Below are 15,494 nucleotides of genomic sequence, written 5' to 3'. Positions count from 1 at the left end.
TTCTTGTCTGTCTCCTCTACGAATGTGTATTTTACTGCTCTGCGCAAATACACGGGCAATCATTAGCGTAGTTTGTTGTCGGTGCGATTAATTCCAATTTTACATGGTATTTTCTTATTTCAAAATATAGTTTTATTTAGCCTCTGAATTATGTGAGAGCATGGGTGATTGTGTCAATTTCCACTGAGTCATATGCCTCTTTAGAGTTTGCAAAGGCTAGGCACAACGATTATAGAATATTATAATATTTTTTTCCAGAATCGGATTCATTGTGTGTGTGGTCGATGATAGAGAAATCCTTCCACAACCCATCTTGGGCACGCGGTGGGTAGATAGATCCAGCAGTGGATAGGGCATAACGCTGAACGTTTCCGCTGGCGGTGGAGCCTGGAGTCAGGCAAGCGAGCAATGCGTTTCCGGCGTCTTCACGGCAGAAACGTTCTCTTGGGAGCAGCGAGCGTGACGGCGCCCGCATTGACAGCGGTGGGTCTCAGCTGCGGAGGAGTAACGGTGCATTGATTAGTCAATCAATATCGATCGTTCAGCTCATGATACGTGCACGGAATCGCGTGGGTTCGAAATCGATGTGTCATCGATTCATATATGCCGTGTGTATGAGATTCAAGTTGCGTTGGCAGCATCCTCGCCGTTGCTCCATGCATCACCACAGTGCTAATTATGATTGGGTCACGGATTGAACCACAACGCTTAATGGAGTTAATTAATTGACTCCCGGTGGAGTGGAGGGAAAGTCATTATTACACCTGTTCTCGGCAGTGAAAGTAAAGGTGTCAGGCATCTCACCTAATGAGGCAACCTCACCGTCAAGAAATTGCAATCGTCCTAGTAAGAGATATGGGGTATGATCCTAACACGATACATGGTGTATACATTGGAAGGTAGTTATCTATAGGTATATAAACTATGGCTTATTTATGGAATAAGTCAATGTAACGCATAGCCTTTCGCAACCCATATTATTCAAACATTAATAACCCATGATGATCTCCAAGAGTGGATGACACAGTCAGCCGTGAGTATGTCCAACGCCGCGGTAATCTGTGAAGTAGAAAGGGGGACACATGCTGGATATCTGAATGGTGGGCGAGTAACTACACCCAAGTAAAGAGGCCATATGGAACGTGCAATACCGAACTGTTAGTTCAGTGAATCTCTCTGCACTCCACCGCTTTCCCTCTGCTCTAAGGAAGGGCCATTGCCCGAAACATTGGCCTTCCGTATATGTCCCTGTTACAAACCACCACGAATGGAAAGGGGGGAACCAAGGCCCGCTTTCTCCGCGTGATCCTTGCGCATAATGGTAACGCTCTAGGAGGGAGGGACCACGGAGATGGGAAGAGGGAGAGAAGAGTGGCTCGAAGAGAGAAAGAGGAGCAGGGAAAGGATGGCGAGATGACGATGGGGGGCTGGCAACGTGGGACGAGACTCGTTTTTGCTCCTCGTGATAGCTTGTGGTCGCAGCAGCTCGCTGCTCCGCGAAGGCCTCGCTGGTTAAAAAAAATAAATATACCACCGTTTGCATTCCCTACTTCTTAAGCCTCTACCTCCAGGAAGCCGTAAGCCTGCATGCGGCAAACAGTCGACACTAGAGACTCGGCATGGACCCTTGGTCACACGCGGGCAGACAGACGCACACAGATCGAGCGCGCGCACGCACGCACTGACTCACACCCAATTCGCAGGTGCCCAATGCAAACACGTGGTGTTTGGAAATCTGAACCCCTTCGGCAAAGGTTTGGACAAGACTGGGAATTTGCAGACAAAAAAAAACCCACCCTCCTCCCACCCCCCAAAAAGAGAGGCAAACAATTAAATAAATAACGAAGTAAATCAAACAAACTGCAGCTGTTTTGTCTGTGAGGCTTGTGGGTGTGAACTGTGCGCGCCTCCTCCTCGCGTGTTTGTGCATCTGTGCGTGCGCGTGTGCTCGCGTGGGGAGCTCTCTCGCAGCACTTGCCCCCGACAGTCCTTGCAGGCTACACGGGGGACCTTTGTCTATGGGGCGCTAGTGCGACGGTGTAGCGCGACGCGCTGCGAACCCGTGCGCGCCGAGTTCGATTCCCGGTCCTGGGCCTCCCATAGGTCGACTCAGCCTCAAATGAGTACCTGGTGCGGTGCGTAGTAAACATCGCCACAAGGGAGACAAAGGCGAACGGGCGTGATGGTGGCCACCTACCCTCTCGTGTGCCGTGCCGGTCTTCATAGGTGCTACTCGCTAACAGTACTTGCCCCAACAATCTGTTAAGGCTATACGGGGTGGGGATCTTTGATCTGTGTGCGTGTGTGTGTGTTTGCGTGGCAGTTGTCCAGCTACGTGAGCTGTCGGGATTCTCAATGCATCTGACAGTTTATGTCTTTGCTGCTCGGGGACAGGTGCAGAGGGGCGGCCTGGTATGTCACGCCGAGTGCAGGTGTGCTTGTTTAACAGGGGGGTGGTGAATCTGGGATGAGGGCAAGCTGCGGCTGAAGTCAGGAGTGCGACACGTTTTCTCCGGAGCTCAAAGTCACGCTTTTTGGTTTTAAAAATAAAAAAAATCATCCGTGGCAGTGTGTCGACCCGCTGCTGGGTGAAGAAGGCGGTCGGGTGCGTGTTTAGTGAAGGGGCCACTCGGCATCGGCTCGGAGTAGCCCATGGCCCCTGGCCGAGGGAGTCAAACCTCGTCCGGTCGGGTCACGAGTGCGATGCGCTCGCAGCCACGTGCTCCTGCCTGGCTTCATGGCAGGATGTTTAAATTTCGATTTTAAGCTTTCGTGACTGCAAGGGAATCATCTTCTTGGTTCTTTCGGTAAAGTCACGTAGAAGGGAAGTAATAAAATAATAAAAATAAAACATAATACAATAATTCTCACGACGTTTCGGTCACAACGCAAGCAGCCGTCACCTGAGGACGGCTGCTTGCGTTGTGGCCGAAACGTCGTGAGAATTATTTTATTATGTTTTATTTTTATTATTTTATGATTTTTTTATGACTTTACCGAAAGAACCAACAAGGCAGGATGTTTGTTTGTTTTTTTAGTTTCCGCGAGCTCAACGTGGAGTTGATGTTTAGAGCCCGTTTCGTTCATAAGCCGGTGTGACACTTTGCTCGCACGGTCGATGTATAAACGAGGCCGAAAGTGCCCGGCCTCATCAGATCTTGGGCGCTAAGCACGTTTAGAGTCAGGATAGTTGTTTGGATGGGGGGGGGGGGCTGCCAAGCATATTGTTGTGGCCCAACTTTGCACGTTTACCGGGCTGTCGTCCTTTCTCACCCAGAGTCTCAACTGTGATGGATGCTGGTCCGGCCGCATAGTGTTTCAGAGCTAATCTCGGCAAAACGTATTTGTTTTACACGTCGCAGTATAGCAAAGCTCGAGTGCAAACCCTTTCTCTCTCTCTCTCCCCCCTGTACTGCACGATGCCCAGGATGCAGTTTTTTACATTTGTCTGCAAGGTTTTCGACAATTGACGTTTCATAAAGTTCCCTTCGTCAAGTGTTTCCTTCATCAAGTTTTGTGTCCGTAACCAAACAAAACAAATTCACTTTCCCAATAAAATAAAATTTCGGCTCTTGGTTAACTGTGGGTGGATTATCCTATCCGCGTTCTGGGCTAAGCATGTCGTTGCGATTAATAATATAGACTAGCCTTTAGCCCGTCCAAGGACGGGTGCATTGCAGTACATCTGAAACTTTCAAGCGAAGAGCAGACCGTGACGTGATATCCATTGCATCAATTTGTGTGCAGTTTATAAGGGCGCGGTGACACAGACTTATTTCATTTTAAGGTTATAATCCCTTGTTCATCGTGACGTCCTTTTTACTTCCATGTCTCAACAGCGTTACGGAGATCGAGTGACGTGAGGGTTGTGCCTTTGTAGTGAGGGTTGTGAGTTGACGCTGAGGAGGGGGGAGGAGGCGCCTCGCTCCCCCATGTGGATTGACGTCACCTGCTCATGATTCTTAATGAGGGTGTGTCCATTTGGAGGACGTCACCTGCTCATGAATATTAATTAGGGGGGCTGGTAGATGTGGAGTGACGTCACGAGCGTTAAGGACATTCCTGGGTGTTTTTATATGAACGCATGCACTCTTTTAATTGTTAGCAGCTTCTCGCTCAAGAGGGTCATTGACTCAGCATCCACTACTCTAAGGAGGGAAACAGAGAGTTGGTGCACATTATGCATCTCATTCACCCGCATTCGACATCGATGCACAATGAAAATGCGTTTCATTTACACGTGGCTTGCTTTCCCTAACCCGGTCCACTACCCCTCCCTGACATTACTCCGGTTGATCGAGAGTTGACCGTCCATGCGAGCGAGCTAGGAGAACCGTTAGCACGTAAACATGAAGCGCAGATTATAGACACAACAACAACAACCAGTCCCTCCACGCTGCCAGTTTGTACATTTTTCACGGCACAAATGTTTCGGGAAAACCGTTCACAGCCGTCGATCTCTCATCGAGGGAGCTTCTTGTTCAAGTGAACAAAAGTTGCCGATGAGGGTTGGCTACTTTGGATCGGGAGGGGAGGGGGGGCAGCGTGGGATGATTTTGCAAGTAAAGAAACGGCGCTTATTTTTGGGTCAGCTGTCAACCGGCAATTTGCTCTCTTGCTGTAGAGTTGACCTTCCTTGGGGCCTAGGAAACTTAGAAGTACGACAGCTGGGTTTAGGCGCATGTCAAACTGGGGAAAGGGGTGGGGGGGGGGCTTGAACAGTGAAAGCCCCCAGAGATGTAAAACTTGACACTTTGGCACAAAAAAAGTGAAGGATTTTTTTTCAGTGCTTAACCCAGGTGACCCTTTCTTGAAGGGCAGAAGGACGTTGAGTATACGGGCTTGTAGTCGATTTCTTTGTTGTAAATTTGTAACTTTTGATGTTATTTTTTTGCCGCTCACGGCACGGCTATAAAGTACCGAGATATATTATGCGGCTGGTTCAAAAATCCACGGCGCGTAAATTACTTCCCATGCACCGTTAAATTATATTTTTTGTGTTCACACTCGTAACTCGCGATTTGATATAATCTTTGACGTGTGTGATACTTTACATTGCAATGCATGGTGGTGGGGTCCATGGAGTTTCAGTGAATCACTGTAATTGCTGGATTCTGACAAATATTCCGAGATTGTTGCTCATTATTTCTCCTACCCCCCCCCACCCTAAAAAAAATAATTATCAGCATTTAGTTATTTTTAATAGCCTTCGCACAAAGACACGGATAACCTAAGTACAACAAGTTTCAGTAACCTGGGTAACAACACGATATACTCACCCAAGTCCAGTTCACTATTGTAAATTAGACATTCCTGGTCTCTCCAGCTCTCACCTAAGTTCAACAAATATTAACGTTACTTTAACTTTTGCACTAGAAGGTATTCATCACAGACTAAATCTAAGGTTCAGGGTGGTGGCGCTGTGTGGTTGGCATGGTTGGGCTCCTGGTGCCAGGTATGGAATTGGGCCCTCTGTCCCGTCACCTCCCTCTTTACAAACCTGCGGGACCCGGTCCCGTTGCACCGGCTGTACAATTCGATATCTGTGCCAATGGTTCAGAGAGCAAGCCGCAGCCACCGCCACGTGACAGAGCACCAACTCCGATTGTCAGATGAGCACACAACTTTCATTGCGCTATATCTCGCTTGTCTTTCACCACAACGATGTCGTGCCAGCAGTGTCAGTGGGTACCCTGTTCTGTCGGATCGCCACACGCTAAATAAATAATGGTAACTTGATCTTGCCGATGGGCTGTTGGGTACAGTTTCCTCAAGAGGCTTCCAGCACGTGGCGTGAAACATCGGACATCGTGCAATCCGAAGGTAGTTAGTAGAGCTACACACTGCAGCACAAGTGTGGAGACCTCCAAGGGAATAGTTTAGCTTTCGTTTCTGTGTTGCGAGCACTTTTTTTTACATTCCTGCAAACGATTATGCTCTGGTAACAATTTATGAAGTTTCTAATGACAGTCCAAAATTCATTTCTTATGATTGTAAATAATAGAGCCGGTTAAATGAAACTAACAGCTTTCTTTTAAACTGTGTCTCTGCCTACTGATTGTCTGCTTCCTTTAGTCTTAGTGATAATACAACTGAAAGTAATATTGTTATTATTTTAAATTAGCCTGATATTTAATGCGTACATTTCTGAATAATGCAAATAATTACTGTAATTGGTTGAACAACATGCGCACAGCTTACACAAGTGTACATAACTGTTTTCTATGCTCATTTTAAATTGTTCTCCGTCAGTATCCTTTGAAGGACAGTGTAAACATGTCAATGAAATATCTTTGGATAATCTAGTATACATATACAGTGCGGTATGTTTTAGCAAATATGCAGAGTATTAGCCTGGCAGAGTAGTCGTCTCACTTCTGCCATGAGAATGTAGAATTTCCGCAAAATGCCTAAGCACTGTGAAGAGAAAATGAGCATCACCCCACACGTGTTTGAGTGGGAAATCACTGAGACTAGACCTCGACTCCACACACTGAGACGAGAGACCACGCTCCCAGACACTTCTCGCTAAAAACCAATGCACCGGAGATTTGGAGACAAAACTCCCTTCGTCTTCACACGGCTCAACAACTTCCCCAAAAGATGGTCTCAGCGAGGCGGGTTGTGACATCGCAGCTCCCGTAGCGTCGGGAGACGTCCGGAAACATTTGCACCGACATTGAACATTTGTTTACTTTAATAGAAACCGTTGCAACGTGAGCGTATTTGCGCGTTGCATATTTGCGAACGTCTTCCAAGTGGTCGTGTCTCAGGCCAGGTGTTTGTCGTGCAACTCAGCCCGCCGCTGTTTAAAGCTTTAACACAGGAGAGAGAGAGAGGGGGGGGGGGGTAAAAACAAACCTGCCATGGGAAATAAATATTAAAGTAGCATGATACGCGCGTCACCCGCCCCGTGCGTGTGTGTGTGTGTTGGCACAGGTGGGAGCGGTAGTGGAGCGGTTAGCGCGCTGCGCTACGAACCTATGACCCGGGTTCGATTCCCGTTCACGGCCAATATCAGTGACGATTATCTGCACCGTTCCTGGGCCTCTTTCCCGAGGTCGACTCAGCCTCAAATGAGTACCCGGTGCGATGTGTAAACATCGCCACTAGGGAGACAAAGGCGTCCGGGCGTGGTGTTGGCCACCCTCCCCCTCGTGTGCCGTGCCGGCCTTCTTAGGTGCTCGCTAACAGCACTTGCCCCAACAGTCTGTTAAGGCTACACGGGACATCTTTGTCTTTATTGGTACAGGTGTTGTACCCAACCACCACACGGATACGCTTTACTCTCTCAACCGGTGTTTTAAGGGTGTTCGTGCCACGCTTCCTCGGAGATCTGGAGCGAGATGTCACAATGCGCTCGCCACGTTGTCAGCGCCAAGTCCCTCGCCTTGGCCCGGTGCCAGGGCGCTGTCCGCAGCTCCGCCAGGCAAAGCAGCGAGACTTTGACGGGGTGAGCGGTCGGGGTGAGGTGATCGGGGTGAGCGGTCGGGGTGAGCGGTCCGGGGTGAGCGGTCGGGGTGAGCGGTCCGGGGTGAGCGGTCGGGGTGAGCGGTCGGGGCGAGCCGGTCGGGGTGAGCGGTCGGGGTGAGCGCGCCTACTACCCCCCCCCAACCCCCCCCCCCAGGTGGCTGAGAAGCCACCCCAAGAAGCTGCGGTGACCCCTAGGGGCCACGGGGTCCGTCCGCGTTTCGAGCTGGCAGCTGACTGCTGACTAACTCTCCCAACTTTCCTTCCCCGGCGGCCGTGAGACCAAAGCCGCCCGCTCCCCCACCCCGCTCCGGCCCCCCCGGCTTTGCGAGCGGCTTTCCACTTAGCGCGCGTGCGTAACGCGCGACTCGAGAGGCGGCGATGATGCCGGAGATGCTGGGGAAGACGCGGACGCCTGTAAGTCGAGGTGCACCGCGTGCTGCCAAGGCGGTGTATGGAGATAGGAGCCGGGGCGCAACTGGACGTCCGGGTTTGAGTCCCGGTTTAAGCCACCGCCTTGTGATGAAACCAGATTCTCAAGTGGACAACAAAACAATCGTTTTAAATTAGAGTTCTCACTTAACGGAGATGGTTTCAGCTCTGGTGATTATTCATTGACTTGTGGCAAGCGCTCTCCACAGGGCATGTGCACGCTGTGCCCCAAGCGTCGGTTAAAAAGCGAATTCAGCAGCAGTTCTGTAGTGTCGTTTTCCTGGGGCATTCTCGAACACAGAAAGGAGGGGCAATGCTCACTGCAACAGTGGCACGCAACAATGCCCTTTTCTCTCTCACGCCATGACGCCGATAGCACAATTGATAACTTTGTGAAAGTCTGGCATCGCCATTTCCAAGCGAGCTCTCTTCCATTTATGGAGCAACAAAAGTGGAATTTGAGACCAAACGATGCCGTAATGTTCCCATGAATGCAACTCATTACCTAAGCACAGAGCAGCGCTCCACATCTTTGCGGTTCACTGAGGTCTATTACTGACACATGTTGTAACGCGCATCAGAAAGCGGCGCGGGACTCCGTCCATACACACACACACAAATTAAATCATGTCGGTATGTACGCATCAAAATCAGATGCCACATGTGATTTGCAATGCGGTGACCTTTCCCCCTCGCCTCCATTCCCGCTATCCATACAGAGATGGAAGTGGGGCGCGCGCGTGCGTGTGTGTGTGTGGTGGTTGGGAGGTGCTCGCTAACAGCACTTGTCCCAACAGTGTGTTAAGGCTATACGGGGGATCTCTGTCTTCATGGTGGGTGGGAGCAGTAGCGTAGCGGTTAGCGCGCTGCGCTACGGAGCTAGCGAGCCGAGTTCGATTCCTGTTCACGGCCAACACCGGTGATGATTATCTGAACTGGTCCCGGGCCCCTCACCTAGGTCGACTCAGCCTCAAATGAGTACCTGGTGCGATGTATAATCATCGTGACTCGGGAGACATAAGGCGGCCGGGCTTGGTGCTGGCCAACCACCCCCTCGTGCGCCGTGCCGACCTTTATAGGTGCTCCCTAACAGCACTTGCCCCAACAGTCTGTTCAGGCGACACGAGGCGGACGGGGGGTTTCGTTGCCGATGCGGTGGTTGAGTTGATGGGACCCTGGGGGTGGAGGAGTTGAGCGTGCGTGTGCGTGTGAGGGTGCATGAGGTTGGGGGGTTGAAAATCGTGGGGTGGGTGTGGGGGGAGCCGGCGGGTGGCAGGGTCAAACTTCAGGGGAGCCGAGGAACAAAGCGTACAACAAGTGTGTGGCGGAGACATTTTCTCCCAGCCGTTCAGCCTGTCCTCAAAGGACCCCGTAGGTCATGGGTCAGAGGGTGACCGTAAATCCGCCTGCCATCCCCAGGCGGGGACTGCATGCGTGAGTGTTGTTACAGCTGTGCTGGGGATCCCAAGGGTTAACAGCTGTCATCAGGAGCCCTAACCTAACCTTATTGCCTGCCCAGATGTGGAATGCCATCTATTTATCTGTCTATCTATGATTGTGCACGTTCCCTCCGTACATATCAAATATCGGGCTTGTTAATAATTGCGACAATTGATTACCGGACAGGGGATCGGTGCTCAACGTGGGGTTTTAGTTGCTGAGACGCCGTGCGCACACACCAGCTTCGTGTGTTCTGTTTCAACTCGAAGACAGCAATTTCGTTTCCAGAAAAAAAAAATGAATTTTTTTTAATGTTTTGCGTAAATATTTAAAATCGGAAGGCGAAATTTTTTTATCTGGATTCACGTTTCGCCTTGCTTGGAATGCCTCTTGATAAGCGTCATTGAGGAGAAACCTTTTTTTTGTTATTTTTATACACGCCGTTTGTATTTTAATTATTTCAGCAAAAACACACAGTTCATGCGGGCTTTGAAGTATTCCAAACTATAAATCAGATACCACACATGGCATGACATTTTTACAAGGTTTCAATTAGCTCTTGCGTATGCCAAATGTTAACCTTTCATAGAGTTTTGCAGCGAAGAATCCCTTCTCAGTGCAAATTTAATAAACAAAAAAACGATATTATGATAATTTACTGCCCTTTGTCAATCCACTGCTGGATGAAAGCCTCCCTGTGCGCATTGGTCTTGTGGATAGTATGGCTACGCTGTGCCACGCAGAGTCAGTGCGTGTTGGTGATTTGGAGAGGCCAGGATCATATCAGATATGACTCTCCGCCGATGTTACCCGTGGCTGGGAGTCAAACACAGGTCACCGCGTTCATTGCACGGCGCGCTAACTGCTGTGTCTGCAGCTCCCCCGTGAATTAAATACCAAAACTAGAGAAAAACTAGAGCTAACGAAAGCGAATTCTTGTATTGTTGGCTAACTGACTGCGGTTTGGCGGTGGAGCAGCGGCGTAGTTGCCAGCAGTGCGCTGTGCTGTGGACCCGGCGACCTGAGTTCAATTCCCTCTCAGTCATGGTGAGCGTCAGCGGCGAGTGGTGCAGGATTATGTTCGGGTTCACCCCCCCCTGCCCTTCACCAAGCCAAACTAATCAGTGCGGTAAACTCCGAGCAAACAAGACCCCATCACAGTCATTGCATGGGGAAGACCTTCATTCAGCAGTGGATTGATAAAAGGCTGCAAATATTCGTTTTAAGTTATGGTTTGTCAAAAAGAAAAAATGGTTGAATTTTCACACAAAACTAGCGGGTTAAGCAGTTGTCAAATAATCAACGTCCATTGGAAGCAATGACTGAAACCGTTTCACCTGAATAGTTAGACAAGAATAAATTAGGCTACGGGAAACAATGAGAAACCGCGTCTCACAGAGCAGGTTGTCACATGTGTTGATGCGCAGGCCCACTGTGGTAATTGGCTCTGAACCAGCAGCTCTTTCACCATTCTTCATGGGCGGCTGACTCAATTCAAGCAGAAGATTCATCTCGACTCGGAGACGATAAAAAGTGACTCAGGCCGCACTCGCACGTGTGCTCCCTGTCGCTCCCGTGTCCTGGGTTGAGCCTAAAAAGGATCCTAGATTTGAAGCTTTCGTGACTGCAAGGATTCATATTCTTGGGTTTTTCGGTAAAGTCACGTAGGTAAAAACATTAAAATTAATAAAAGTAAAATAAAATAAAAATCACGACGTTTCGGAGGCAACACAAGCTTCCGCCTTCAGGTGGAACCGTCACAGCCACGACAGCTGTATCAAGTAAGTAAATATAGCTGTCGTGGCTGTGACGGTTCCACCTGAAGACGGAAGCTTGTGTTGCCTCTGAAACGTCGTGATTTTTATTTTATTTTACTTTTATTAATTTTAATGTTTTTACCTACGTGACTTTACCGAAAAAACCTAAGAATATGAATACTTAAAAAGGATCGGCTCGCACAGAAGCGCGCTTCACTCGCGACTTCCAGCGAGCCACGCTTGAAAGCCCAACTCCGCCAGAGCCAACGACTTGTTCGCAACGTAAACGTTCACTTCGTGCAGCTTGCGCGGGTAACGAACTGTTTTTATTTTCATCATATCACGAACAATAAAATCGTGACAGAATGTATGCAAATAGCGAGTCCCATAATGCATTGGTAAACATTGAAATCGGGTCTTGCAAACGTTTCCCCAAGAAAGAGGTTTTTTTTCCCTTAGACCGCTTAAAACTAAAACAACGCGCGAATTTTAAAACTCAAATCCGTGCCGTTTGACGAGTCGCGCCGCAGTGTAAACTGGACGCTTGCGGGATCGCCGCTTTGGCCAGAATGCAACAACGGGGATGGCACGGCAAGTGTGGCACCTCAGCGCAGGTCTTGTTCGCAACAGTCGTCAATCGCACCCTGCTGTGAGCGTTTACGGTGCGGCGTGGCAGAACATCTGCCCGTTTTCTACTCCCAGAGGTTATCTGACTCAACCCTGAGAGGAGACGCACTCTAAAGCTGTGTGTTAGGGCTCCATAAATAATTGACCTCACAATTCTGATCTTTTTCTCTCTCTCTCTCTCTCTCCACTTTACCGGGTCTCTGTTTTATTTTATTGTGTTTGTCCTGCCTGCTATGCCAGCTGAATTATTGCAAGAGGGTTATAGTCCACTTGGGGTCTCTGTCTTCTGCTCATGCGCAGCTGCCATGAGCCGAACGTTCTAATTTTGTTCAGCAGTAAACAGTGAGAGGCCCTAATTGCAGGCTCGTTGTAATAGTTCATCAGCTGTGCACACTCCGTCCTTTCTCGATAGAGAATAAAGGCGGTCTTGGACTAGCACCTCCTGCAAAAAAAACGTAACCGAATAAACAACTGAAAACCGCTGTAGATTTAAACATTACAAGCTAGTTTGCAAGAAGAAGAAAAAACAATATTTTAGTAACGCTGTAAAACATTTGCAATTGCAGTGTTTAAAATAAAAATAAAACCGTGCTCAAACAAACAAGTCTATTTCTTCCACCGCATTCGTTCTCTCGCGAGCACATCGAATGACGAGGGAGACGAGTTAAGTAATAATCTTCTCGAATTAGCGATGGTCATGCGCAACATATTGGAATATAGAAGAACTAATGCAATTTGTACCAAGTGTCAACGCGGCTGGGATGGATAGAGATGATGTAAAATGGCCTACACGCTAGGATTCCATTTAACAGCGAAACCATGACAAATTGCTTTTGGTTTGCCCAGCTGTGCAAGAGATTAGTGGCGTGAGCCGTGTGTGAGTGAGGGTAAACGAATGGGTGTGAGTGTGTGTGCGTCCGAGCTGCCCATTGTGCTTGTGCTCATGCGAGCTCGTGCGTCCACGGGCGTGTGAGTGTGCGTTGCGTGTTATATTCACACAGCGTCGCCTTCACTTTGCTACCGTGGTGGTGAATGCGGTAGTGTAGCGGTTAGCGCTACGCTGCGCTACGAACCTGGCGACCCGGGTTCGATTCCCGCTCCCGCTCACGGCCACCAACAGTTACGATTATCTGAACCGGTTCTGGGCCTCCCCTAGGTCGACTCAGCCTCAAATCGGCACCTGGTGCGATGTGTAAACATCGCCACTAGGGAGACAAAGGCAGCCCGGGCGTGGTGTTGGCCATACACCCCCTCGTGTGTCGTGCCGGCCTTTATAGGTGCTCGCTAACAGCGCTTGCCCCCACTTCACACAAAAGTCTGTTACGGCTCCACGGGGAATCGTTGTCTCTGTGTCTTGTGTGTAAAAGTGTGGACCGCACGAATGTGTACCCCCGGCTGATCTCTCGCGAAAGGCTTCTCATTGTGCAGGCAGGGAGGGCGCATGATGTTTCAATTAAAGCTCAAGTTGAGACGTGTTTAGTTTATGTGTGCGCGCGCGTGTGTGTGTTGGAGTACGAGTGGGTTTGGCGAGTGCGTAACTTCTCGGGGGGGGGGGGGGGGTCTGGGGAGAAAGAAGTCGAGAGCAACATTTTTTGTCGTTGTGTCAACCGAAATGTGTTGGCCGACGTTTTTTTGCGCGGCCAGACGAAGCGTTGAGTCACAGAAACGACATTGAGAGCGGTGGCTGCTTAAACGATCGTTTAAATGCGCGCCGCCTCGATGCGATTTAAGCGTTTCGCCGGCTGTGTTTGCACGCAGATGTCAGTCGAGTCTTCCTACAAGCAGCGGTTTTGTTTTTTTAAACAATTTTCGCTGCGATAACAGATACACAACGATGTGACGAGGCCTTTCATCCGCTGGCCGATTGAGAATATCCGTTGAGGTTGTTGTTTTTTACGACAAGATAAAAACGCCACTGTCCAAAACCCTGTTACTTCACGAAATAACAACAACAATAACATCAACAACAACGTGAACCCGTGGGAAATTCAAATTTGTGATGTGTATTGCGCAGAGCCTTCGTCGATCCACTGCTGGATGAAGGAATCCTCATGTTTTGCCGTCACAAGGATTGCTTCAGCAGTGCGGGCTGGTGAAGGCGGGGTGGGTGGGTGGGGAGGGAGTTCTGTTCAGATGTCACTCGCCACTGATGTTAGCCGGGACACGGACTCGAACTCGAGCGTCGGTGGGTTTGGTTTGGTGCAATTTGCGCGAAACCAAAAGCTTCATTTCGGCGAACCAAACGATCGAGGCCTCCACGTAAAGAGGGGGCGGCTTACGCAACTCCATGTGCACTCGTCGCGACACGGAGTGACCGCTCGTCGAATTCGAGCAAATTGCGCGCGAGAATCGCCACGTGTACCTGCGCTCGTTTAATTTGGGCCCCGTTGTAAATCCACAAGAAAGCCCGTGCGCGTTTGACGCGAGCGTCTTCGTTCGAGAACGGATGCTGACACGTGGGGCAATTATCAGGCGCGAGCGATGGCAGCAATGCAATTATACCGGGCGCTTTTTTTGTGTGCGCGCACACGCACACACACGCGCGCACACACACACGCGCGCGCACACGTACACACATACACACGCACACACACACACATGAGCACACACACACACACGCGCACACACACGCACACACTCACACACACACGCACGCGCGCACACACACACATGCGCGCACACACACACATACGCGCACACACACACACGAGCACACACACACACCGCAAAAAAACTATTAGCACACACATGCGCGAGCGCGCTCATCAGCGTACACACGCATATGCAAATGTGATTGCGGTAACCGTCCACTAATTAAGTTGCTGAAAGTGGTCTGTGTGTGTGAAAGGTGTGTGTGTCAGTGTCTTGTGTTGGGGTAGTGTAGCGGTGAGCGAGCAATGCTACGAACCCGGCGACCAGAGTTCGATTTTCTGCTCAAGGTCAACACGAGTGACGATTATATGAACCGTTCCTGGACCTCCTCTCGGGTCGACTCAGCCTCAAATGAGTACCTGGTGCGCGAAATTTGCGCGAAACCAAAAGCTTCATTTCGGCGAACCAAACGATCGAGGCCTCCACGTAAAGAGGGGGCGGCTTACGCAACTCCATGTGCACTCGTCGCGACACGGAGTGACCGCTCGTCGAATTCGAGCAAATTGCGCGCGAGAATCGCCACGTGTACCTGCGCTCGTTTAATTTGGGCCCCGTTGTAAATCCACAAGAAAGCCCGTGCGCGTTTGACGCGAGCGTCTTCGTTCGAGAACGGATGCTGACACGTGGGGCAATTATCAGGCGCGAGCGATGGCAGCAATGCAATTATACCGGGCGCTTTTTTTGTGTGCGCGCACACGCACACACACGCGCGCACACACACACGCGCGCGCACACGTACACACATACACACGCACACACACACACACATGAGCACACACACACACACGCGCACACACACGCACACACTCACACACACACGCACGCGCGCACACACACACATGCGCGCACACACACACATACGCGCACACACACACACGAGCACACACACACACCGCAAAAAAACTATTAGCACACACATGCGCGAGCGCGCTCATCAGCGTACACACGCATATGCAAATGTGATTGCGGTAACCGTCCACTAATTAAGTTGCTGAAAGTGGTCTGTGTGTGTGAAAGGTGTGTGTGTCAGTGTCTTGTGTTGGGGTAGTGTAGCGGTGAGCGAGCAATGCTACGAACCCGGCGACCAGAGTTCGATTTTCTGCTCAAGGTCAACAC

At 50.0% G+C, this 15,494-nt stretch overlaps 1 protein-coding gene across 3 annotated transcripts in view; it reads left to right on the top strand.

The window, feature by feature from the left end:
• Nucleotides 1-15,494, top strand: part of SMOC1 (SPARC related modular calcium binding 1) — a 54,646-nt gene that overhangs the window by 24,850 nt on the left and 14,302 nt on the right. The gene's annotated exons all lie outside the window — the stretch shown is intronic.

The sequence above is a fragment of the Lethenteron reissneri genome, chromosome 8 (genome assembly GCF_015708825.2).
Source record: "Lethenteron reissneri isolate LAM-NWPU_2019-01 chromosome 8, ASM1570882v1, whole genome shotgun sequence".
In the NCBI taxonomy this organism is placed as follows: domain Eukaryota; kingdom Metazoa; phylum Chordata; class Hyperoartia; order Petromyzontiformes; family Petromyzontidae; genus Lethenteron; species Lethenteron reissneri.
This window is presented reverse-complemented; position numbering and strand designations above follow the sequence as displayed.